This window comes from Phyllostomus discolor, chromosome 6, assembly GCF_004126475.2.
Source record: "Phyllostomus discolor isolate MPI-MPIP mPhyDis1 chromosome 6, mPhyDis1.pri.v3, whole genome shotgun sequence".
Taxonomy (NCBI): Eukaryota; Metazoa; Chordata; class Mammalia; order Chiroptera; family Phyllostomidae; genus Phyllostomus; species Phyllostomus discolor.
The window spans coordinates 137,075,861-137,099,769 of record NC_040908.2 but is presented as its reverse complement, the minus strand read 5'-3'; the positions used below and the strand labels follow the sequence as shown (position 1 = coordinate 137,099,769).

The 23,909-nt window shown below is 47.3% G+C and overlaps 1 protein-coding gene and 1 long non-coding RNA gene across 6 annotated transcripts in view; one reads left to right on the top strand and one right to left on the bottom strand.

Annotated features, from left to right (window-relative positions):
- The window catches only part of NAV2 (neuron navigator 2), a 365,536-nt gene that overhangs the window by 168,089 nt on the left and 173,538 nt on the right, over positions 1-23,909 (bottom strand). The gene's annotated exons all lie outside the window — the stretch shown is intronic.
- LOC118501312 lies at positions 926-14,657 on the top strand. Its single transcript, XR_004903946.1, has 3 exons — positions 926-937; positions 4,544-4,546; positions 8,312-14,657. It is a non-coding gene; the product is annotated as an uncharacterized LOC118501312 (long non-coding RNA).

Below are 23,909 nucleotides of genomic sequence, written 5' to 3'. Positions count from 1 at the left end.
GGAGAGACAATACACTGGGCTCTCCAAGCATGTGAGCCTCTCTCGGTACAAGATACAAGTCTTCTGCCAACAGTTTTCAGAGACTCGACAGCACAGTTCTCTGACTTTTAACTCCTTCCCGGAGGAAAAAGGGAAAAGGGGGATTTTTTCCCCTCCAGGAGGTTCTTTTTAAAAATGGGACTGTCAAGCATTGAGCAACCATTTAAGTATGGTTTTTGTTCTTCAGAATGTGGGATGCTAGCAAAATGTAATCTTTCTGCTGTTATTTTTCCTGCCAATCAAAATCAGAGGCCAACTGAAGAATTCATTTCTTATATTTCTCCAGGGGAATCAATGCAGAAACTGAGCACTGAATTGGACCATTATTCACTATCTATGATTGTATTATGCCAAATGTGCAGAAACAGAAGAAGAAAAAAGCAGTCATTTATCCTGCCTCCTCCGAGGGTGCAGACACTTGGTATCAGATGGATCAAATGGTTTCACATGGATGTCACCTACCCACACACACATACTTCCAGGCCTTTTCACCCTATGGTTGTCTTCTTAACAAAAAAACAGAATTTTTCTTCCGAAAAAACAAAATACACCAACGTAGGGAATCTGCCCCTGGAGACTGCTCACGGGCTTTACTCCCCCAAAGCAGGACGCAATTTCCTCCAGGTATCTGTTTTGTTTTATGCAACAGGTCTGGCCGAGACAAGTTAGGGGCAGATTGAGTTATTCTAAATGGAACACTCATCCTAGTGACTCTTCTGTGAGGTTAAGACATCTTTTAAAAACAAGGTAATAGTGAAGGTGTGGAGAGAATGCCAAGGTAACTGTCGTATTTTGCTCCGTGTCCCTCACGTCATCTAAGGAACTTTGCAATCACAGCACTCTGTGGATGGGCTCAAGACCAGCGGAACCGCCTGGGAACCTGGAGTCAGTTACTTAAGTCTAGCTGAGCTGCAGTTTATTCACAGGTAAAAACAAAACACCAATAACCGTCAGTTCTGAGTGCCAACCATGCGGCAGGTACTGCACTGCACTAAGTGCTCGAAGTGATTTCATTTAACGGATTCATGTAATTTAATGATTTCATTAATTCAAACATAAGCATATTATGAAGTGGATTTACTGCAGCTCACAAACTTAGCAACTCACCTGAGGCCTTGGCTAGGAACTGGTAGAGCAAGACTTTGAACACGGAAGTCCATGCTCTTGACCCATGGGCTCCACCAAACGGGGACGGTGACCAAGCTTGCTCCCTTCAGCACGAGGAGCAAAGGAGTCCTGATGGGGGGCACCCTGCAAAATGCTCTGCATGCAGATTTCGGTTCTCCTACAAATACTGAGCTTTCTTAAAGTGAGGTACAGCTGTAGCAAATACTGGTGGAACTGCTGTCTTCCATAAGCAGAGTGGGGCCAGAGGACACCCAAAAAACCCTCTCTTACCCAACTGTCAAGCGGAAAAGACAACTGCTCTTCCTGAAGCCTTGTGTGTTCTCAAGTCCCCAAGCTTGGCAAGCAGCTCCCCACAGCCCTGCCCAGGCAAACTGCAGATCACTGGCAAGCTCCCCCTGTTCCCCTCCGACCCAGGGCCCCATGTGCCTCATCCAGCCACCCCACCAGGCTCGCTGGAGGCAGCCCAGTTCACACACAGCTCTCACTGTCTGCCGTGGTGACTCAGACACTCCTGGCAACATCTGCAGTGTTTCCGTAAGACTCAAAGGGCTCTTCACATGAGTGCGGGTGAGAGGGGATTCAAGGAGCTTCTCACCCGTGCGCAGGGCCATGAGATATAATGTGGAAACCAGGCGCACTCACGAACCAGGCTGGAGGATTTAATGCACACTCACTCATGCCAAAGCTCATTAAATGCTGTGCCAGGGGATCTTTGTCATCCTGAATAATACATTCTGGAGGTACAGTAACCAGAGATGTGATTGGGGCTCCAAGTTATTTGGAGATGTTTCTCCTTGGAATCCTAAAACAACCACATGTAGTGTTTGTTGCTCCGTCCATCCTATCCCATCCCATCCCTCCAACATTTTTGACACTTCTGTTCCAGGTACTTTCCTGGGTGCTGGAGATGCAGCAATGAATGTGTGGCCTCTGCCTTTAAGGGGTTCTAAGTCTTGTGGGTGAGAGAGACTATGGGGCAGAAGTACTGATAGTAATGAAGTGTGAAACTGTTGTGATCGGGGAATGTTTATGGAGCTGTGGGTCACAAAGCAGGTGACTTAACTCTGGGAGCAAGGGAGAATCAAGAAAGTCATTTGAGCCACATTTTCCCACCCCTGCATAGAACTTTCACAACTTCATTCTTTACCAAGTATTAAAAGGAAGTTAAGTATCTAGATACCCAAACCTAGTGATTCAATCAAAGTCTGAAGGACAAATATATATAGATTCTCCACTTGATCGGGGTGAAAGCTGGTCAGCCAAATGCATTCGCAATACTAATCACGACCAGGAACGTCAGGGGCATATCCACTGCATCCAGCCACAATGAAAAACGGGACACATAACTCAATCAGAATGTTATCTTCCCACTCACCGGGCACGCAACGCTCTCCTCATTCAGCTCATGCGCTGAATTTATTAGTATTTCCACAATAAAGGCTCCTTACGGGTCACCTCCCAGTCCAGGCTGGAAAAAAACAGGCTTACAGATTCAACTTGTTCATTCCTCCCCAAATCTCGCTGAGAAGCCAAAAGCAAAGCTGGTGGTTTCAAATAATAGTAAACCAACTCCTAATCTAGTCCCTCCCAGCTGTCAATCCAGACACCACCAGTTCAAGGTAAAAGGTTAAACCTCCTCTATCAAGAGACTCATATCACAGTGCCAAAGATGGAAAGGAGTGACAGACAGCCAAATACAATTTTATATTAGCAATTTGGGACTCAAAGGAGGAAATGAAGGCAGGAAAAGACAACGGACATGGGCTCCACGGTGACCAGCACTGAGCTTGGCAGCCTGGTTCAGCTCCTTCATCTTCACAATGGCCCCCTGAGGAGGGCAGTATCAAGCCTGTTTTATAGAACAGTAAGCTCAAGCTCAGGTAGGTTGAGTCACTGGCCCGATATCACACAGACGGTGAATGCCACGGTGACATTCAAGCCAAGGTCTGTCCAACACGGAGGCTGAGACAATGTGCTGCCTCCGCCCTGTTCTCCTTTGTGAAACTTAACAGAATTGCGGCACCGAGCTATGGGCTGAGGGGGATGAGGGGTGGGAAGGGGTCGCAGAGTATTTCTTGGAAGCTGCTGTTTGTTAGGGTGATGAGAGCACCTCAGTTTCTGCTAGGATGGGAGAGCTGTTTCTGGTAGAATTCCTTGATAAGCCATGTGGGCCAGAGCTGAAGTCCTGGGGGAACCCGAATGTGGGAGCAACTGTCTTGCAGAAAGTAAGGAAAAGAATTCCTTTCTTGCATCAAAAGGAGGGAAAAGGCGTGGGCAGGACAAGCAAGTGAGGGGACATGTGGGATGCCACATCTCCCTCCCTGGGGCACCACAATAAACTGTCAAAAAAAAGTTACTAAAAAAAATAGGAAATAATGCTATGAGTAGATATTCCTTGGAAACCAACAAGAAAGGAGGCATCTGTGTTCCGGCTGTTGGGATGGAATGGAGAAAAGCTTCAGAGAGAGAGCAGCTGGGAAACAGTCCATGGGAACCCACGGATATCCTGAGCTAGGTTACAGACAGCATCAAATCAGATCACCCGACAGCAGGAAGGTCTTTGCTAGCCAGCATCTGGGCTGGTTAGCACAGGTCCAGCATAGCTGATCTCTCAGTTACACTGGTACTGCCTGTGTGTGCATCAAGGGCCAGCCACACACCCAGTCCTCCTGGCCTTAGTGTGCTCTCCTTTCCATCACACAGCACCCCTACTGCCTTCACTCCTTTCTGCCTGTGAGGGCTGCAGCCCAACTCGTTCTCTCCTCACACCCCCACCCTCTACCCTTCATAGGTCTCAGCCCTTTGTTCTTCCTGCCAGTCTGAAACAAGCTCAGCTAACTATAAGTAATTATCTCCTCTAGACAGAGGTAAACAAACCAGGGCTTGGAGGCCAAGTCTGGCCCACTATTAGCTTTTGTAAATAAAGTTTTATTGGAACACAGCCATGCTCATTCATTTACATATTGTCTATAGTTGCTTTCTCACTATAATGATAGAATTAAGTAGTTGCAACAGAGGCCCTATGACCCACAAAGCCCAAAATATTCACCATCTGGTTACTTAAGAGAAAGTTTGCCAGCCCTTGCTCTGGAATACTAATTGTTTGAGGACAGGCGCCCTGTTTCATTCATCTTTTTATCTCCAGTACCTGATAAGATTGAATACTGCTTAAATGGGTGAATGCATGCATGAGGATTAGCGTAATGTCTCAGGTCAGGAACCTAATACAGTGATTATTGCCAAGATCATAATTAGAAATGCTTTAAAAAACTAAGAAGAGATAAGCTAGCTAACTGTGTTTCCTAGTTACGCCAGTTAACAGCAACAACAAAAACCTTTTATGTTTTAATGCACATTGATTTTTTTCTCTTAAAAGCATGTTATTCCATTTCTCTTCCTTAGTAACCTTGAGTCTAATCGAAAATTCCATGCAATGCTTCAGGCTGCATTCCTGAACATTAATATCCATTACTGAAAATCACAGATGTAGCTTCAGATGTTACTTGGAAATAGGGTAATTTGTCTTCCAGTTAAATGCTAAAAGTCACTGCTTTTTGGTACATATTTTAAAAATATAAGCTTATTCCCCCTTCATCTGCTATTTATAATTATTAATTATTAATAGCAGCTCAATAATGTATTGAGCATATATTGTATACAAAAGTCACCATGCTAAGTACTTTACTTGCATTGCATACTTTATGCCTCAAAATGGCCAAGAAGTAGATACTGCCTCATCTCCAATTTACAGGTGGGAAAATGGAGGCTTGGAAAGATTAAGTAGCATGTCCAATGTCAGAGGACAGGCACACACCTGCTGGCTCTAGTGTCTGAGCTTAACTAATTACTCTGCAGCTCACTCAGTCACTCATCCACTTTACCAACAAATATTTACCTGCAGTCTCTGCACACCGGGCTCTGGGAGGGCACTGGAGAGAGAAGAGAAAGAGGCTCGGGGCCACTCTCAAGGAGCTCTCCTGCGAGCGAAGGATGGACAAGATGACCTTAAAGCATGGGGAGGAAACTGGAGAATAAGGGCCAGGTGCTGCTTCACGCCCAGGCCCTGGGGTCAGAAAAGGCTTTCTAGAGGAAAAAGTGTCTAGCCTGAAACACAAAAGAGGAATTACCTGGCTGGTGTAGCTCAGTGGATTGAGTGCAGGCTTCGAACCAAAGTATCACAGGTTCGATTCCCAGTCAGGGCACATGCCTGGATTGCAGGCCACGGCCCCCAGCAACTGCACACTGATGCAGTTTCTCTCTCTCTCTCTCTCTCTCTCCCCCTCCCTTCCCTCTCTAAAAATAAATAAAATCTTTAAATTAGAACTTGGTGGGAAGAAGAGCGAGGAGTAAGGAGAGCAGGGAGCATTTCAAACAGACAGCGGCGCGAACGAAGAGTGGCTAGGTGAGAGAACACGGCCCCCGGCACAAAAATGCTGACTACTCCGTATGGCAGATGCTGCAGGTGAGAAGCAGGCCAGCCCACAGGGGTGTGTGGGCAAGGCAGGGAATCTGCACCCTCCAAAGGAAGGAACGGAGAGGAGGAATGACAACCAAGTGCTCCAAGGTCCATGTGCCAAGGGTTCACTCAACTACACATCTGCCTTGTCCAGAAAAGCTATTTTCTTCTTTATGAAAATAAGACAACTTCTTATTTGAGATTCACCCTAAACCCCACCCTACCAACAACTAAACCCTTGATGGACCCCATGAAACCATTAAAATAGCTGGTAGACACTCAATGCTTCATAAATGTGCACTAAATTTATACACCGAATAGGTGCAGCAAAGCTGTGCACCATCTTTGAGTTACATTGAACCATTAACTGGAGGTAGTCAGCTACCAAGCTTTGGAGAGGGAGGACAGAGAAAAAAAAAAAACAATGTAATTTTAACAGCTGGTACCAGAGCTCCTCTTAGAAGCTTCGTTTAGGAAATACCTTGGACCTAGGCCACTCCAACCTGGAAGATGAGGCTGTGGAGGTGTGGTCTGGAAGGAGACAGGAAGACAGAGACAAACTGCTTTGCATATGAAAGGGAGGGAGAGAAGGACACTGAATGACACAGTAGGTCCAACAGTCAATTTTAAGCTGTTTACATTGCAAACTGTAACCCCTTCATGGCCCTAAACCTTCAGGAAACATCTATTATGCCTAAAGCCTTCTGTCACTCTTTAGGACTGAATAATGAGTTGGGTTGGTTTCAATGGGTAAGAGAGAGATACTGTACAAATGATGATAAGATACATGATCTCCAAATTCAAGTATTTCAGCAAAATAGGAAGTAGAAATGAATACCAGCCAACAGTAATGTAACCCAATACTTCCAGGAAGATTGGGAAGGACACTGGGTCTCCTTCTGCCTGTGAGTCCGCATCTCGATTTCATGTCAATCCCAGAGGTAGACTAGTGAATGCTTAACAACAGACTCATTGAAGGGGAAAAAATAAGTTCTGATTCACAGCATTTGCGGTGTAAATATTCCTGACATGGCAGATTTCAAGCTCCCAGTGTGACGTCAACAGTCTTTCGAAACTCCCCCAGATTTCTGAATTGGCTTTCATGAGCTGGGACAAGCTGGCGCAGCTTACGGCTGGCTCAGGGAGTCCACAGCCGGTATCTGGGTTAAAGGAGGTTTCCATGGATTAGGTCCTTGTTTTGGGCTTTGACAAGAAAGTGTTGTCCAGCTATATTGGCTTTTGGAGACTAGGCAATACCTGTGGCAGAACAAGAAAGGCACAGGGATAAGCAGGTGCATTCCACCAGGGAGCCACCGTGGGATCCAGGCACCCTCCAGCTGAAAGGAGGCTCTCGGGTCAGCTCTTGTGATGGCCCTTCTGAAAGAGGAGGAACCAGGGATCCAGAGAGTGTGCTTACTGCTCAGGGTCATTCCTCACATTAGTAACAGATCTGGGCCCAGAGCTGGGGCTCTGTGAAAGTCCTCCTCTCAGGGGAAGATAGGCAAACTTGGCTTGCAACTGGGCAGGGGCCCACACAGGCCACTCTGGCTATTTTCACGTTTTACTAGCTTACCATGTGGATAATTTCTGACTCTCTCTGTGTGAAGGGGAAGAGCTCTGCCAGGGAAATGCCGGAGCCTAAGAAAGCCAAGAAGAGGAGACCCAACTGGGGTGGCCAGCAGCAAAGGAATGAGTGGACAGACTTCTCCAAGAATTTCCAAGAGTGTGGGTGGAAGCAGTGGGCTGGGGGGGATATTCCTGGCTGTGAAAGGACCCCCCACACCCATGCTATTTGGCAGGAAATAGGAAGGGCAGGAGAGGGCGGCCCTTTCATGTTCATAACAAATCTCCAAACACAAAAATACAAAGTGTACCAAGGCAAGGCTTCCCTTCTCGTCACAAAGAAGATCCAATTAGGCATCACAAATGTTTTTCAAACGATTTCTGGCATGGTTATGTTACAGAAAACAGGGCAGGGTGATTCAAACCTGCTGTCAATACAGAGAGAAGGAAAGAAAAATGCCAGCTATTCTGCAGCTGTCCGGCCGGAACCCCGCAGAAGCTGCTTTCCTGACAACGCTGATGCACAGGCACAAGCTGACTTCCAGAGCAGGAGTTAAACCAAATAAACCTGAAGCATATCAATCTAGGAGGTGAGTCTTAAAATAGCAGCCAGGAATGCATGGGTTTCCTCGGACAACTCAGATTGCATGCCTCGTCCCTGCCTTTAGGACAACTGTGCACTGAACATGTCTGTTACACCCAGCTTCTCTCTGGGTTATCCCTAAGTGTTCAGCTCACGGAAGTTAGTGTGGACACAAACACGCTGGGTGAGCAAAGGTACAGAGTGATGCGCCCTGGAGGGGCAGACAGAGTGACGAGAGAAATCAGACAGAGCCCGGGTCCCTAGGGAAATTACTCCAGAGTTAGGAAGGGAGACACCCACGGAGCCATGCTCCCACAGCGAGAATTTCCAGTTACACTGATGGGATGGTCTTCGTGGAGGCGGGCCCTTGGAATGGACTCTGAAGGACGCACTCATTCTTTAGTGCATGTCCATTCTGTGACAGGTTATGGGAACGTGGCCATCAGCAGTGACCGGTCTCGTGGGGTGGATGAGAAGAGTCAGGCATTCTGAAATACTACATTTAAACAGGTTTTTTTTTTTCTGTTTCCTTTCATGGACAGTTCAGTGACCAGCAGCACAGACGCTGAAGTCCAAATGTGATTAGGTGGAATATGGACGATTGCTCCACGCTGCAGGTGTTTCACAGCAGAGCAGCCTTTTCCAAGAGATACAGAGATGCACAAGACTCACTTTTTTCTTGCATTTTTTTCCCTGCAAGTAAAGAAGGGAGAATGCCCTAGAGTCCAGATCTAAATTCCATTTCTACTTTTTAAAATCAATATTGTGAAACCAACTGATGCTAGCCCAACCTGCTTTTGAGAGTTCACTCATCTTTACTTAACGAGATAAAGTTAAGAAATCAGTACCAAACAGACACGCTGCTTCAAAATTTGAATGTAAACGCCAAAAGAAGTTCCTCGGTGGAGATCTAACCTAGCAGAAGCTCAGCGATGGATCCCCATAGCCCTCCGTCTCACTGGTGAGAACTGACCACCGCCGTGGCTGTAGGTATCATCACCCGTGCTCACAAAGGCAGAGCTACCTTTTGCTGAGAGACATGGAAACGCACTGGGATTCAGCTGGCCCCGGTCTGCATCCCCTGAGCTGTCAGGTCCCTTGTGTCCATAAATAAACCTGACACTGGATCATGATGTACCTTCCCTTGTACTGTTAGCCCACCATTAGGTGGGCAAAGCTCTGTGGGTGGAACTTCGAGAGTCCCTCCACCCCTACGGCACCTCTGCCCCAGGCTGGGATTTCTCACTCCGCTGTGCCGTGGCAACTGCCTTCCGCCCTGACAGGCCTGTGTGGGCACACTAAGCCATTGAAAGGATTTGAGTGCCAATTCCAATGTGTGGCTATGTTGGAGGGGGGTGCTCCCCACCTATCCAGGCAATTTCCCATCATCAGCTGGGTAACCAACAATTCAACTCAATTCTGACACTATCTACCTGGAGACAGCATCAGATTCCACAGGTTAAGGGTTCAGTCCCACAAGTGTGCCTGCTCCCTCAACCTGAGACACCAGCGGCAAACCCAGACTGCCCCCTGTGCTTGTGACTGACCGGTGACAGACTGCCAGTTCCCATGCCCTTCTTTCTTGGATTTAATTAATTTGCTAGAGCAGCTCACAAAACTCAGAGAAGCATCTTACTCACTGATTACCAATTTATTGGAACAGAGACAGCCAGATGGAACAGATGCAGAGGGCAAGGGGTGGGGAAAGGGCAGGCAGCTTCTGTGCCCGGCACTCTCCCCCCCGTATTTCCACGGGTTTACCAGCCGGGAAGCTCTCCAAACCTCACCCTTTCGGGTTTTTAATGAAGGCTCCATTACACAGGCACGATTGATTAAATCACTGGCCACCAGTGACTGAACACAGTCTTTAGCCCCTCTGCCCTCCCAGGAAGCCAGGGGGTGGGACTGAAAGTTCCAACCCTCCAGTCACAAGGCTGGCTCTACTGGCAACCAGTCCCATCCTTAAGTGCCTTCCAAAGGCATTAACACAACAACCGAATCCTCTGTGGCACTGGTCACTTAGGGAAGCCCACGGGTTTAAGAAGCACTGCGCCAGAAAAGAGGATGAAGACCAAATGTGTGTTCGTTATCAATCACAGGATCACAGTCACCTGTCATCCAAGGGCTTTCACAGTGAGACGGCTGGGCACAACATGGAACAGACTGAGGACACCTGGGTTCTAACACCATTGCAGCCACCATCTCCTCCTTCAACAAGGATTTACTGAACACGACAAAACGCTGCCTGCCCTCGGAGAACTCAGGGTCCAGCGCTGATTCGCTGGGCAGAACTGACAAAGCCGTTCTGCCCCCTTCGGACACACACATGCCCAGACTCCACCTTCACATCCTTGATCACGCCGTGCTCTCTCACCCCCTCATCTCTGGGCATGTTCCCTCTGTCTAGACAGACTGTTCTTTCCTTCCTCTCTGCAGTTAACTCACCACTCACCTGGTGCTCGCTGGTCTGGGTCACAGCTGCATCTCCCGAGGTTCGTACAGCCCCTGACCCAAAAGAAGGGCTCCGTGATGAGTGAATTTACTGACAACTAGCTTCTGTGAGAGTATGACAGTGAAAAGCAAAGCACCAACTTTGGAACCTTGCAGATATCCTAGCTGAAAGCTGAAATCTGGCCCTTGCCAGCTCTGTGGTGTTGTAGGTAACTTACTGAATCCCTCTGAGCCTGTTTCTGTATCTGTAAGAGGGAGAAGATCCTATTGTACCAATTCCTCCTGGTAATGGCATGAAGGACTGAATGAGGCTCCACGTGCCAAGTACCTAAAACACCTCTGGGCACATAAGAATTCCTCAACCACCAGCCGCTCCCATCACCATCATCTCCATTATTCTTGTAGCGATGTCCCTTCCTGGACACAGCCCATCGCCTCGCCTACGCTGGAAGCAGACCCTGCAGTTATCTGTAAGGCAGGCATTTGTAACATCTGCTGTTGACACACACACCAGGCTTCACGACAGTGATAACGAAGGGGAGGAAGAAGATGATGGTAGCAATTACTTCCTCTGATGTCAGTGACTTGTGATTTTTTGACAGACTTCTGTTTTCCTAAAGCCCATCAAGAAGGGGGAGAAGAAAAAGATCAGCTCAAGCCTGCTCCTGATCCCACAGGCTCCCCTAATCACAAACCACCAAGACCTGTGAGTCCCTGTGCAACCAGCAGTCTCGCCCCCTCGCCCCTGGCAATCCGCTGGCTGAGCGTCTGGAGAGCTGCTTCTGTGCATCGGATCAACTGACAATTCAGACGTACAATCTGTTTTTACCTAGATCAAAGGCAAAAAGAGAAATGTCTCAGCTACTATTTAAAGTTCCCAGACTGGCACCAAAGGCTCTCTACAACGTAATTCCAAAGGGAGTGGATGGGCAGGGCGGGCCATTACCTGCCTCTCAGCTGTGTGGGGCTGCCCGGGGCTCTGCTGGAACTGGGGCAGCTTCTGGATTTGGGTTCCCAGAACGCAGGGGCACATTCCCCACCCCAGGGACCGACCATCCCCTCTGAGCTGGATTAAAGTTAAATGAAGGGAAAGGAGGACCAGAAGTTCTCTTTTGTGCTACCCTTGAGGCAATACCTCCATTTTAATCAAGGGGAAACTGAGGCCCGGGGAGCAGGGAGCACTTGACCAGGAACACTGGGCAGGAGCAGAGCTGAGGTCAGCATGGTGACTTGGGTGCGCACGAAAGCAAGCCACTACCTTACAACTGCTCAGAGACAGAGCTCACGTGCACTAACGTTCACGCACTTCAAGTGTGTGATTCAGTGGTTTCAGTGCAGCCAGCACCGCAATCTACTTTGTAAAAATTACAGCAAAAATGGAATGAGTACCCATTAGTACTCATTCCCAGCCTACCCCTCTCCCCAACCTCCAGCCCAACTCCTACCCCTGACAACCACTAATCCACACTGTCACTTCGTGTTGATCTAGATTTTCCTACTGTGGACATTTCCTATAAATGGACTCATACAATACTTGGTCCTTCGTGACTAGGAAGCCGTTTCTTACTGGCAGACTTCAACGGTAGACCCCCTGGTTGCTCACTAAACTGTTACCCAGAGCTGCACTCTCAGGTGCTGGAGCCGCTACCCGTGGGTGGTCATCTAAATGAAGTAACACCGAATATATTAAAGATAAGTTCCTCATCATCATCACCCACACGTCCAGGGCTTCCCAGCCACACAGAGCTCGTAGCCATCATATTAGACAGCACACATTGGAATATTACCATTACTGCAGAAAGTTCCTAACTACAGACGGGCTCCCTGCTCCCCCTGGTGTTGGGAGGTTACCTTCACAGAGGAGGGTGGCAGCCAGGAACAGCTCCAGGGAGAGGTGCAGGAGGAAGAGATGGAGGGAGAGAGTGCTGGGTCAGTTAGAGCCAACCCCTCCTTCTACCCGCACCCCCTATCTCGGTGTGACCCTCAGTGCCAGGGAGCTCTCCCGTTCCCCCCACCACCCCAGACCTGAAAAGCTCTCTGTTTAGTTAAGCTCATCCAAAAGGCAGATATGCCAAAGCCTTTGGAAGCACTTCAAGGCATTCAGCCTCTACCTCAGCCTTTGATGATTTCTGAAGCGTTTCATGCCAGAAGGTGATCTGAGGGGCTCCGTAATGAGACTGAACAGTCCCGTTCAGTTTCCGGCCAGCAGTGGCTACTTCATCTGCCAAGACATGACCACTAAGGCCCATGACACCCCAAGGCCAGAGCCATGGCAGCTAGGCATGCTCAGGCACAGGCAGAGGGGAGCTCAGAAATGGCCACACCCAGCCTCGCTTCTTGCGGTTGTTCACTAGTTCAGCTACAACGCCTTGCCTCTGTCTGTCCGGAGATGCTTCAGTCACCAGCTCCCGCAAGCGGGGCAGCAGGTTATTTCAAACTGTGGGTTTGGGTAGATTAAGATGACTACAGAGCCCAGACTAAAGGATGATGGACAGACAAAAGGAAAAAATAGAATTACATCCAGAAAAAAATCCTTTACTAATCAAAGCATCCTTTGTTCTAAAACACTGTGCAAAAATCATCAATCATGACCTTTTCAAGTTGTTTTAAAGGAGTATCAAGTTGGCTAATACTCTTTTGTTTAAAACTGTGCTGAAAGATATAACTGCTTTCTTCTACTTTAGTAGACAATTTATTTTTTAAAAGGCAACTTCCTTTTTTAAAATGCTTCTTCCAATATGTTTGCCTGTCTAAATCAATACTTTTGTCTTGAATTCCCCCTGCCTCAATGAATGGCACTGGGGGGATTTCAAGAATCAATAGGTCACATTTCTAAGATGCCGAAGCACAGGATAACCAGGCAGGTGGACATTTACCTAGCTGTGGTGAGTGTTCACATGCTAACACACTGATCTTTTAGTGAAGGTCACTCTGCGTTTCTCAGTCCCCTGGTTTTCAAAAACATCCTGCACCAGAGATTACCCAGAAGACATACAGTAAAGCAAGAGGATGTGGTCACGTGGTTGCTTCAGACTGTAACCTGAAGCGACACACCGGGAGTGTGGCCGTGGCTCTTTGGGGGCTCCCAGTTCAGCTGCTGGGGTCACTCTGTTCCTTGCAGGGGTTTCTGACTTTGTACACTCGTGAGTCCGTGTGTTCCACAGCACTGCATATAGCATTCAGGATTTTTTTGATACTCTCCATCTCATGCCATTCTCACAACAACTTTATGAGTTGGTGCTATTCTCATTTCTATTTTACAGCCGAGGAACTGGAAGGTCAGAGATGTTAAATAATCCATCAACTTTACATGGCCATCAAGTGGAACTGCTGGGACCAGATGCCCTAGGGTCCTGAACCCCAGTCTGGCATTCAGACCATTTTCATCACGTGACAGCTGGTGCCAGTTGGTATGAAAAAAAAATGTAAGAAGTAGAGGAGCCCAGGTGTCTAAGGACCAAGGCTCCCAAAAGCCTGAGAACAGGCTACTTTCAGGCAGTTCCTACCCTGGCCAAAGGGGGCCTCATAAAGCAAGCAGAGCTTGTGGCCCTCCAACGAATGGACTCTATCTGCTGGTCAGAGAGAACTTCTGTGGGACTGGCGTACCCAAGGGCGTTTCAGCACCCCTCCTCCTAGGAGCTCAGCAACTAGGGTCACATACCCTGCATACTTGTAGGAAATTATAAATGTGTCTGAGTTGATCTTTGCTGAGCTCAGAGTAGTCTCATTCTCATTGCAGTGAAAATAACAGACTATTAGCTTGATGCATGAAACCAATACATACTTATTGGACTCAACTTATATATTGTGGTGGACTGACTGCAAAACCAGCCCAAGTCTCCACCCCTCTCGGTATCACACCTCCTGCAATGGAGTGCTGCCCAGCCTCCTGCATCTGGGCAGGCCACATGACTTGCTTTGGCCAACAGAACAAAGTAGAAGAGATCTGAAGCCCCTTTTCAGAGCTCAGGCCCCCAAGGGCCTTGCACACTCTAACCCTCTACCTTAGAGCTCATCCGCCACTGGAGGATGAAAGACCAGGCGGAAAAAGCTGGATTAATCTCAATACCGACCGGCCAGCATCCAGTCAACCACCCAACAACCTCAGACAGATGAGTAAGCCCAACCAAGATCACCCGAGCCTGGCACATCTCAGCAGAGCTTCCCGTCAACCTGTAGTCTGGGGAGAAATAACAGATGGCTATGATCTGAAACCATAATTTTGAGGGCCTGGGGAGATCGGACTCAACAAGTCAAAACCTGCTTCACCAATCTTACCAAGGCTGGAGGGTCCAGAAGAAGGTCAGCTACCATAAGTTTTACTATTATTTACTGTTTCCTAGGCAGTAACAGGTTGGAAGATGCTTCAGCGAAAATAATCGCTATTTCTGATGAAAGGGTTTCAGACCGAAATGGCTCAGAATTTGACTAAAAGAGCAAAAGAGCCAGCGCCCTAGCACATATACCCCACATGGGAAAGTCACTCTTCCTCACAGGTACCTGCAGGTATGGACTCAGAACTACGTGAATTTAATATGAGGCCCTTGGCTCCCTAAGGAGATGTATTACTACAGTGCCAGCCCCTGGTTTCTTCCCTAGAAGGTGGGCTCTCTCCCTGGTTTTCCCTAATGAAGATATGCTGCCCCCTACAGCATGTATGTGAAATAAAGCTTTAAATAGAATCCTGTGTGGAGAACTGCCTGAAGGCATTTATAGCTGGCTCTACTCAGGAGAGGGCAAGGAAGTGAATCTGAGTGTGAAATGGCTGAAGCCAGCCATGAATGACCTCTCGGGCAGCAGTCCTGAGTTCTAGGTAGCAGGCATCCTTGCCTGTGGTTTTTTTGATGGCCTCAGAGCATAAGCTCGGCAAATTCAAGACAACTTATCTGAGGTTAAGGGAGAAATCTTCCCTAAGCATGTAAAGGGAATCAACAAAGTCATCCCAAACTGTACACAGGCCATCATCTGCATGAAATGCAGCACAATTGAGAATAAGAGAAGAAAGTGCATTCTGGGAATGGAGGAAGACCTTCAAAGGAGCCAATCCAAAGATGAGGCTTTGCGAACTTTAATAAACTGTGGCCTTTCCAGCCACTACTAAAATCACACCAGCTCTACCCTTTGCCTGAGACCATGAAATCCTCTATTTGCAAGGGAGGCCAGAGACTATCTATTCCAATTGACACCTCTAGTACCTAATCCGGGCTCTATCCTCTTCCTCTGGAACCAGGGAACTCTCTGCTCCCAGGGCAGCCTTTTCAGCTGTGACAAAGGTGAAATGCTCCTGTGTGTGTGTGTGTGTGTGTGTGTGTGTGTGTGTGTGTGTTAATTGAGCCAAAGTTTGCTTTCTTATATTTTTTTTAGTCCTACCCTCTGTGGGTAGAGACAGAAAAGGCTGGCCCAAGATAGAGACCTGCGAAAAGGAAATTGGTCTCTCTCCACAACTGCTTCCTCAACGCCCTGTTTCTAACCACTGGGTGGGAGATGGGTGCTTTGAGCACAGCGGACCCCTGTGAACTTCGTCTCAGGGTCTCATCAGGTGAGGGTCTACATAATCCAGAGAATTAAGTTCTCCCCTCCTTTATCCCCTCACAGCAGCTAACCTTCATGTGAAACAGTTATCACAAAGTGCAATATTATTTGTGTTTTAATATCTGTCTCTTCCGCCAAACTGTAAGTTCCACAAGGGCAGACATCATTATCTGTTTTCCCCCCACCTTTAAATATTCAGTGACTAACACGATGCCCAAGACATAGAAGGCACCCAAAGTGTGCGGAATAGATGGCAGGTTGAGTTCCAAGTGTGCGAGCACATCATTAGGAGGGGGAGACTCGATCACTCCCTACCACACAGTCTGGCTGAAATTACCTGCTTCTTAGAAAGGAAGCCAAATGTGGCATAACTTTTCTCGCAGCAAACATCTCCCAGTGCCTTCAAAGACCCTTAATCCTTGGAGCCTGAGCTGATTCTGGAATCCACCAGCTGGCCGCCACTGAAGGGAAGGGGAGGAAGGCCTTGTGAAACCGATTTTAGCTCAGGCCTGTTGGCACTTCCTTAGCACCAGACAGAAAGCTTTCCACCCTGCCACATGAACTTGGTCATGCCCATGACATGGTTTTCTCCAAGCCACGTACATTATCCCAAATGGAGGAAACAAATGTAGGGAGGCCCTGTCTGAAGTCTTTCATCTTCCCAAACAGGGCCCTGAAAAGGCCAGGCTGGAGACCAAGGCTCCCGTCAGAGTCACAATATGGAACCTGGGCAGTAGGGGGCAGCAGAGACTCACAATGTGCGTGTGTTGTAACCATTGTGGAGGAGATGCAAATTTGCAAGGTAACCCCTCCTGACATCCTCATCCAGAACCTGTTTGTCTTCTCATGCTCATAAACACTGTCAAAACCTAACTTGGAGAAGAAGGATATTTTTTTTAAAAAGAACATTTAAATCAATGACTAAACTAAGCCTTGACAGCAGATGACAGCTGGATAAAAAAATGACTATGAGAGCACCCGGAAATGTAAATACTTCCTCCCCCTACCACTGATCCCTGAAATGAAATTGAATTCGCGTATGTGTAACCCTCTCCTCTCAGCAGGTGGAAGCAAAAGAAACGCTGACATTCAGCACCTGCAGCTGAGATGAGCATCACCCAGTCATTTTCTATTCTGACTCAAGACTCATCAAGTAGATTTCATCTTCCTGAATGATTTATTTTCTCTCTATTCATCCTTCCTATTACAAAAAAAAAAAAAAGCCAGAGAAAAAAGCCAGCAGAACCATAAGCTCACATACTGGCTTTGAAACCATCTTAGAGAAAAGCAAACATGGTTATTTCCTTCTTAGGCCAAGCCAAGGATGGCTTTAGCTTTAAAGGTTACTCGTTTCCCACATTAGAGGGATTGATGAGTCTCGTCCTCCGACAGCTCTCTTGAGCTACACAGTAGATCGAGAAAATGGTTTTCAAAGGTGGCCAGAGAGACTATACCAGATACAATTGCTTCCACTGTCTCGTCTGACCTTAGTTTCACGGTAGAAGCTCAGGACAAAACCCAGGACGGAGCGCAGGAAGGAAGGCACGTCCCTGGGGCTCCTCTCCAGGCGGTTTCCCTAGTGCTCACCCTTGCCCTGAAATAGATGGTGCTCTCACACTCACAAAGGGACACCTGCTCTTCAGCGGCTGGGTAGAGAAAGAGCCGCCTCTCCAACCAGGGAAGAGGGAGCCGCCTTCCTCCCTTGGAGCGCCTCCTTGCATTGTATCCCCTCTGCTACCGTCTCTGGACCCCACCAGGACACTCCCTCTCCTGTGTTTCCAGCCTCAGTATGGCAGCAAAATCCCTTTTCTTATTTTCTGTTAGCTCAATGGAAACAAGATGGCATTGGAATTTTTTTAAAGGAGACCTGCCTTTACTGCAGGGCGCATTACCTCCTGCCCATCCAACTGTAAAAGGGCACATTGACAGACAGTGAACCAAGTGATGATACAAACGTTTCAAAAGACTGGAATTTGGCAGGGTTTCTTTATGCCATGCAAATGAAACCCACAGCGTCAATAAACTCCAGCTAAATACCTCTTGGAGGACACACAGCCATTTGGGGCTTCTCTGAGGGCTGATACTACTAATCGGGCCAAACCCCTTTAGAGAACCCTGGAAGTTATGCACATAGAGCTGTTACAAGAGACCTTGGCTGCTGTGGGGTAAGCTAAAATGACTCCTACACCTGCCCTAACAGAGGCTTGTCCCCTCACATCTGAGCTGCTACCTGAGGCAGGAGAGGCAAAAGGGGCAGCAGTAATACCTGGATGGCTGTGTGGACTGCTGTACACACTGCTGCAAGGACCATGCCTATGGAAAAGACACACCTGCTAAGCCCTGCCAGCAGCCTGTGATTCCTGTCTGTATTCTGAACAGGACGGTGCCATGTGTGGCCTAGGGTGGGTCTGCTGGGGTGACCCTAAGCAGATGTCCCGGTGAGCACTGCACTTGCCCAAAGCCACACTCCTGGGAAGGGATAAGGCTGGACCTCAAACTCAGTTTCTGCCTTGAAGGTAAACACTTCTGTTTAATTCCAAGACCCTGAACCTTTTCTCCTGAGAGAACTATTCTGATGGTGCAACTTCTCCAACACATGCTAGGTTTTTGCATTTTCTTTTTTTCCACCAGTGGCATGTGAGGTCCCCAAGTTTGGTTGCTCCTAATTCACCCTGCCTGCTGGGCCTCAACAAATGTTCCCATGGGTCACTGAGTTCCACTTCTAGACGCTCCCCTAGGAATTCTTCAAATTCAATGACACCCCCTGGTTCAGACCTCTAGGCTGGCTTGTTAAGCCCTTAGACAATTACAGCTCTGGTTAAAGGGTCACGGTGACCTCACAGCTGACTCCCGAACAGAGATGATTACCCCACTGGCCCCGCGCTGAGGCCATGAGCCCCTAGAGAGCAGAGTCTATGCCCCAGTTCTCTCTGTCACCACAACAAGCCCAATGCTGGAGACATAGAGTGAAGAAATGAACAAATGAAAGAACGCAGGAACAGAAGCACTCCGACCGCAGTCTTTTCTGCGTGACAGGGACCACTGAATTCCTCCCATTCAGTCTACACTGCAAAGTTATGTCAGGATCCTGGTTCATGGCAGAACACATCTCCTAACCACTAACTCAGATAAAAAACTTGGTTCACCAACCACCAAGTGACAAGCTTACAGAGATTCTAAATCTAGGGCCCTAATGTCACTCAGACGTGACATGGTGCTGAAGGTTGTAAAACTCTGCCTCCAGCCACGCCTGGCTGTTCTCTCCTGCCCAGGACAGGCGGGAGTGAACGCAGAGGAAGGAAGTAACACAGAATAGAGACCAGGGCAGGAGGCCTCCCAGAGAGCACTAACAGGGCTCACACTAGACAAGGCCAAGCGGCCAGTGAAAACTGACGGATTTATTCACACTTCTCAGTGACACAGTGACGCAGGGAACCCGGACTCACTTTACAGAAGGAGAAGCTGAGGCCTGGAGAAGGTGAGTGTCTTGAGTGGGGTCACGTTAGCCAGCAGGGACCTTGACCTCAGATCCAAGAGCTTTTGTACTATGCCAAGGTCAACTGGTATAACTTACAGCAAAGATCAGCAAAAATGGCCAATGGTTTTGTTTTATTTCAAATAGCTTCTTAAAATAATTTGCTTCATTTGAAAGTGTATTTTCTGCCCAAGGAAATGGAAATAAAAGTGGTATTAAGTGTGTAGAGAAACTAGCCCTTCGTACATTGTCCATGAAGATTATAAATCTTGGAGCAAAATCTGGCAATGTTCGAACAACTGTAAAACGTGCATACCCTTTAATGTAGCAATCCCACTGGCGTGGCTGTATGCGTGCAGAAGAGATATACAAGGGTGTTAATCTTAGCACTATTTATAATATCAAAGAATTAGAAGCAACTTAAAGTGGTTAAAAGTATTCAGGTAAATTCGTACAGTGGAGTATTATGCAACTATTATGAAGAATGACCTATAAAAAGGCTATCCTAGGCTTGTTGGTTTTATTTATAAGATTTTAGAAGTCATATACATTTGTGTGTGTGACACAGCAAAGCACTTGGAATAGTAGCTGGTAAAAAGTAAACATTAGGAAAAATTTATCTATCAAAATGTGATATATATACATGAAGAAAAAATACAGAACATTTCAAACTAAATGGTAAACGGTGGCTGTTTCTGGGAGATGGGCTTACGTGGTGTTCTTTTTCTTTTAATACATTTCTGTGTTGTTTGAATATTTTTTCATAATTTTATGATGAAAATGTAATAAAGATATGCTTTCTATAAAATGAAAGAACATTATTCAGAAGACAGTATCTTCCACATACACAGAATTCAGCCTAGGAATACTAAACATCACAGATCCACACGATGAACCCAATGATGCAGCAATGGACTAGGTTTCTGGCAGCGTTAGCCCATTCAGAGGATATGAAGCGATGGAAGGAAAACAGATAATGTCACAAATGTTGAAAAAGATAAGTCATTATAGTCTAAGAACCCTGAAACACCAATCCAAAAGAACCTATGCACCCCAATGTTCATAGCAGCACAATTTACAATAGTCAAGTGTTGGAAGCAACTTAGATGCCTATCAGTAAATGAATGGATCAAAAAACTATGGTAGATTTACACAATGGAATTCTATGCAGCAGAAAGAAAGAAAGAGCTCCTGCCCTTTGCAACAGCATGGATGCAACTGGAGAGCATTATGCTAAGCGAAATAAGTCAGGCGGTGAAAGACAAATACCATATGATCTCACCTTTAACAGAAACCTAAACAACAAAACAAAGAAACAAGCAAAATGTAACCAAAGACACTGAAATAGAGAACAGACTGACAGTGTTCAGAGGGGAGAGGAGAGAGAATTTCAGAGGGAAAGGGGAAGGGTTTACAGGAACAAGTATAAGGACACATGGATAAAAAACTAGGGGCAGGTGGAAATGGGAGGGAGGAGGGGAGAGCTGGGTGGGTCGGCTGGGATGGGAGTAAAAGACAGAAAATTATACTGCAACAACAATTAAAATAAAATTAAAAAAAAAAAAGAAAGAAAGAAAAAGACAAGTCATTCTCCCCTGAAAATCTGATTTTGGGCTGAAGCCTCAGAGCCACTCAGAGTCAAGAGACGAAGTAAACAGCCAGCGGGTGCCTGGCACTCCTCGACACCTTGACAGAGAACCTGCTGACAGGTCTCAGGAGGGGCCAGCAAGGCGGAATCTAACCACAGCCTGCGGGGGCTGCCTGCAGAAATGAGGGGATGAGGCCACCGGTGGCCCTGACCCTGAGACGGATAATGACAACTAGCAGCTTTTCCTAAAAGCCAAGGGTCCGTCCGCAGACCCCCCGAACTGCAAAATCTGAGCTCCAAGTCCATGGGAGCATTCACAGAATGTGGTGCTGTACCGGGACATTCCTGGTTTTTATGTCTATCAACTGTGTCTCAGTCACCTTACAGAACAGGCTGACGAATTCTGGGTGAGTGCCCCGGGTTTTTCTAGCCATGAAGTATTATAACTTTTCCTCTGTTTCCCAACTCAGGTGATGGACCACTATAATCAGAAGGAAATTTACAGATTCTAGCAAGATGGGACCTGCATCTTTGGACATGATGTCAACAAAAAGCCCTTAGCATTTCCCCACAAAGCATAAAGTGCTCTGTGGGGTTTTAAGAATGGCCTGTTACAATTTCCTTTTATTCCTCTTAGCTCCTTTTAAAAATTGTGACTGTTGAAATGTTTCTGTCACTTATTAACAGAACGATGCATTTCTCACTTCACTCACTGATGTGATTAGATCCACTGCTAGGTGTAGAATTCCCAAGCCAACGGGTTACAAATAAAAACCCATGTGAATTGGTTCACGTAGGAGTGGAATGCCAGGATGTAATGCAGTCAGGGACGGACTGACTCACACGAAAGTGCGGAGGACAGGCAGGTTCTGAAATTATACCACTAACTCGCTCTCTTCGGAAAGTGGTCCGTACCTCAACCATAGCACTGACCTCCCTGAACTGCAATGTACCTGCTCACAAGCATGTCTCTCTCTAAGACTTCTCAGGGTGAAGGATGCTTTCTCGTGCACCAAGTACCTGCCATGTCTTCAACGTGGCGAGGAGGTTGGGTTTTTTCTGCCCCCTCGGCACATGCTAAGTATCGTGTGTAAGCTGGCTCACTACCACACAAGCTGCAGTTGAGACCAGACTCAAGGGAGAACTTAGGGACCGTAAAGAAAGGAGGAGGAAATACAAAAATCACATGGTCTTTTCACCTCAGGATGGTGGGAAAGTATTAGCACAAAAAATATCCAGACCTGCCCCAGGCCTGCTCTGTCCCAGCTCCCACACAGCTGGAATCACGGTCCATTACTGTGATCACTCAGAATCCTTAACAAGGCTTTGTGAGCGTCACTGCTCACAACACATTCTCACGCGTGTTACCTCACTTGATCCTCATTACAGACACGCCAGGGGACAGGCCAGAGCCAGAGTTCAAATCCACAGTTGAACCTGGGCATGAATTCTAGTGCTCAACTGCCAGGGAGGACAAGTTACAAAATCTCCATTAGCCTCGCTTCCTCTATCTGTACAATAAAGTCAATATTATTTACTTCACAGAATCTTTGTGATCAAGTAAGAAAGTGAACATCAAAGTCCCTTTCTTGTTTCCCTTCTTCTGACACCGAAGTCCTCCCCTGGGGTGACACTTCTATTGGATTTGCAGCATGGGCTGTGAGGAGGCCTCGGGGCTCCCTGGCTGCCTGGCGCACATATGGCAACTCCCGCCCAGGACAGAGGTGGGCTGGTGGCTGTCCCAGCGCTGATGGACAGCAGCTGGCTGGGCTGCCTGAGTGGCCCTGGTCTGTGACGGGCTCAAGGACACGGTCCCAGCCACTGACCCTGTCCCACACCTGTTCCATCCACAAGGACCTTTTTTCTTGATTTTTTTAATCTTTTGGTCTCATTCAGGGGTGTCCAGCCTGCGGCCCACAGGCTGCACACGGCTCAGGATGGCTATGAATGTGGCTCAACACGAAACTGTAAATTTACTTAAAACACCATCAGATTTTTTAGTGATTACGTGTCACAGTGTATTTAACGTGTGGCCCAAAACAACTCTTCATCTTCCAGTGTGGCCCAGAGATGCCAAAATGTTGGACACCCCTGGTAAGGTGTCACATCTCTCCTGCAGACCATGTAGTATATGAGACTTTCTCCTCAAATGACCATGGGACAAGGGTGGGTTGGCCCAACAGGGGGCACAGGCTTTCCCTCACATCTTCCAGCTGCCCCCCAGCTCATCCGGCGCATCTGCAACCAGCCCACAGTGAGTGAGGCCTCCAGCATTGCTGTGCCATGTCCAGGAAAAGCACAGTATTAGTCACGGCTCTGGAGCCAAAGCGCTTGGGTTCGTTCCCCACTACACCTCTCTCTCTGGGGTGAACTTAGCAAGTGCTCAACCTCTCTTTGCCTTCGTTTCATCCTTTGTAAGATGGGGATCAACACGGCTGGTTTGGGGGAATTCAATGACACATAGTAGAAGCTCAATAAAATTTAGCTACTTATTTATATGAAAGACAAAAACCTTTCTCTATATTTAAATGGGCACATACCCACACATAAATATATATGAAAGTGCTAAAGGACACGCACAGGATAGTTTATATTGGAATACTTCAGGGAGCACATAAAAGAGAACTTTTATTTGATATATACTTGTACCATTTTAAAAGCATATATTATTTCTGTAACTTAAACACACTTTTAAAAAGAACATACTTGGGCCCAGACCAATGTAGCTAAGTTGGATGGGCGTCATCCCACAAAGTGAAAGGTCACCGGTTCAATTACCGACCAGGACACATGTCTGGGCTGCAGACTCAGTCCCTGGGTGGGGTGTGTGCAAGAGATGGCAACCGATGGATGTTTCTCTCTCACATCCATGTTTCTCTCCCTCTCTTTCTCCCTCCCTTCCCTTTTCTCTAAAAATAAATAAACACAATCTTTTAAAAAGTGTTTTAAAAAAGCACTTGGGGATGGTGAAGATAAGGAAGGGAGGTGAGGGGAAGGAAGGGTGCGGGGAGGAGAGAAGAGGAAGAATGGCTTGCTTGGGGCAGAAACCCAGGGCTGGCTCACAGTCTTGACTGGCTGAGACGCCCTGGTGATA